Genomic DNA, 3,299 nt, shown 5'->3' with positions numbered 1-3,299 from the left:
TTACCGAGCACAAAGCCTTTTCCTTGTTGGGACGTGAAAGCTGCGGCTGTATTTTTTTTTTTTCCTGATGGTTCCTTCCCCACGGAAGAGGGGAGAAGGGGCTTGACCCGCTCCGAACAGAAAAACTCTTTTTTTTTTTTTTTTTTTTTTTTTAAATTTTTGCTGGCACAAAGAGCAGGAGAAAGTCCCTCTTGGCTTTAAATAGCTCTCGAGGTTTCCATAGTAAATTTTTTTTCTGATTTTGGAGCAACGGGAGTTTGAGGTAGAGGGAAAAGAAAGGAAAATGAGAGGGGGGGAAAAAAAAAAGATAAAATCTGGGAATGTGATCCTGGTGGGAAATGTGCCTCCTGGAAAAGGGGGGGAGCTCCTGCAACAAGCCTCCTCTGTTCCGGAGATCCCGGAGGATCGCTCTCGTGATTTATGGGCAGGACGCGGGGCGGGAGGTGGCGGCTTTTGTCGAATGCCAGTGAGGGGAAAAGAAAAAAAACAAAACCAAAACCACATTCCGCCGTGACGCGGGGCGGGAGGTGGCGGCTTTTGTTGAATGCCAGTGAGGGGAAAAAAAAAAAACAAAACCACATTCCGCCATGTGAAGTACCTCGTGCTTCCGAGCTGCTCCATGCAGAATTTTTTCGAGCACATGTACTGTTTTCCTGCTTTGTCCTATTTCTTTGAAATTGAAAAAATAATTTCCAAAGGGTTTATTTCCCCAGCTGCTTGGTTTTCTGTCCCGGGAGGGTTTTCAGACGCCATACAGCGCTCCATCGTTCCGAGCTGGGTTGGAAATTCCCCCACCCCGGTCCAAGAGAGCCGGGAATTTGGGGAGTGGGACCCTCGTGAGCCTCGACCGTCGGGTTGGGCTGAGCCCGAGCCCGTGCGTCTTCGTCAGCTTAACCAGGGCGTCCGCCGCGTCCGCTGGGAGCTGTCGCTTTGCTCGGCAAAAATAAATCCCCGAGAAATGCGGGGTTTGGGGAGCAGCAGAGCTCTCACCGGGGGGAGCCCCCGAAATCTCCCCCTCCCCAGCAGCTCCCGAGGGAGGCAAGTTGCCGGCAGCGGTCGCTGGAATTGTCTGAAACCTCCGGGAACGGCTCCGGTTTGTTGATTTTTAGGATATTTAAATTGATGCAACATGTTTCGAACGGGTGGAGGCGCACGCTGCCTTTTCCCTTCGGCCACGACGCGTTTTCAGATGGATGGTATCTGTTGGTACGTAGATTTTTTTTTGGGGGGGGGCCAAATATTCCTCCTTTTAAGCCAGCTGCCTTGCCGGTTCGAATCAGCACTTGGTTTGTTTTCTGCTGCAGTGAAATTCAATTTGCTTTGAAGGATCAGAATTTTTATATTTCTTTGTATTTTTTTGTTTTTCCTGTGTGGTGAAGTCAATAAATGAATTTCAGGAAAAATAAACGAGGAGTTTTCACCTTTTTTTTGGGGGGGTGCGTTCTTTTCACAGTCTCTATGGCAACAAACTTTTTTGGGGGAAGAAAATAATAAAAAAAAGGTTTTCTAACAAAACCAAGAGGATTTGGGGTGAGTATTTTATGTTCAAATCTTGGGGGGGGCTCAGTGTGCAAAACTGGCCCCGTTTTGCCCACCGAACCCCGCAGCCGGAAGGAGGCGAGACAGGTTTCAGCCCTGAGCGGATTCGGAGGGTTTCCAGTTTGGTTTGAACTGGTCACCCAGTTCCCCGTGACCGACTTGGCCCCTCGCCCCCGGGAGGAGGATATTTTAGATCTGACCTTTGGGTGGAATTTAAACTGATCAGACCTCTTGTATTTCTTCTTTCCCCCACAGGAAGGCTCCCAGCAGGCTCCCAGCTCCTCCGAGCAGCCCAGACTGGGACAAACTGGAAAAGTAAGAACCCCACGGTGCCAATTCTGTGCCCCCCCAGCCCGGTGGGACACCGCTGGCCGACCAGGAGAGGGGAAGAGAAGGTGGTGTGATCAAAAACGGATAAAGGGCAGAAACGTTCTCCTTTGCTCCAGTTTTTCCAGAAAAGGAGAAAATCCGCCCTCCTGCCCTCTGCTCCGACTTGGCCGGGGACAGGCGGGGACAGAGGGACAGCCATGGGTTGGGCTGGAGAGAGGTTGGAGGAGGGGAAAAAAAAAAATAGGGTGGAGGTGGGGGATGAAAATAAAAATTTGGCTTCACGGGGGATTGTTGGAGTGAGTGCTCATCTGAGTTTTCCTACGAGGAGGTGAGAGCTCGGGTCTTTAGGGCGATTTCCTGAAAAAGTCAAAAGTACAATAAAAATCAAAGTGACTTAGAATAAAAGTGACTTAGAATAAAAGTGACTTAGAATAAAAGTGACTTAGAATAAAAGTGACTTAGAATAAAAGTGACTTAGAATAAAAGTGACTTAGAATAAAAGTGACTTAGAATAAAAATTAATTACAAAGGAATTTTGCCCCAAGAGCTCGTTGAACCCCCTGCCTGCTTCCCCCCTGCTTTGAGGGCGCTGTGAAAGTCTCAAAATTATTTTATTTTTACAGGTGGAGGGAATGTGGTGGGGAAGGAGCAACTCCGAAGGTCCCTCAAGGGGTGAGAGGCGATGGCGGGAGCATCCCATCCCGTGTGCCGGGACGCAGTGAGTGCCGAGCGTGGGCGGTGGCGGTGTGGCTGCGCCGTCCACCCGTGAACCAAAGTCCAAGAGTGGAAAAAAAAAAAGGTGAAATAAAACTGAAAATTATCTGGGAGCTGGGCTGGGCTTATCGGAGCGGAAGGGTTCGGGGCTACGTTGGGAAATGCCGAGAGAGCCGGCGGTTAGCCGGGAGGCCCTCGGGTGAGGGTGGCGCAGGTTTAACACGTGAGCGTGGGACGTGGTGGAGATCCGGGGGAGATCTTCACTCCCTTCCACCCTTCCCTCCTCCTGGGGCTGTCTCTGAATCCGTCCTCATTTCTTCAGGGCTGGAAGAAAGATCATCCAGTTCCAACCCCCCTCCCATGGGCAGGGACACCTCCCACCAGCCCAGGTTGCCCAAAGCCTCATCCAGCCTGGCCTTGACCCCCGCCAGGGATGGGGCATCCACAGCTTCTCTGGGCACCCTGGGCCACTGCCTCACCCCCCGCACAGGATTTTTTTCCCCCCCTTTCTTCTTCCCCCCCCCCTTTCTTCTTTCTTTTTCACCTTTTTTTTCCCCCTTGCATAAGGAGGAACCTCACCCACTGTTATCACCCGTGCACCCCGAGAGCCGCCTTGCGCAAACCCTCCGGGTCCGGAGTGCACCCTGCAAACCCTGATAACCACAGGATATTTTTAATTTTCTCTTAGAGCTTTGATTTCCCAGGCAGCCTCCTGA

Source organism: Pterocles gutturalis, unplaced genomic scaffold (assembly GCF_000699245.1).
Source record: "Pterocles gutturalis isolate BGI_N339 unplaced genomic scaffold, ASM69924v1 scaffold12558, whole genome shotgun sequence".
Lineage (NCBI taxonomy): Eukaryota > Metazoa > Chordata > Aves > Pterocliformes > Pteroclidae > Pterocles > Pterocles gutturalis.
Note: the sequence above shows the minus strand (reverse complement) of the source record.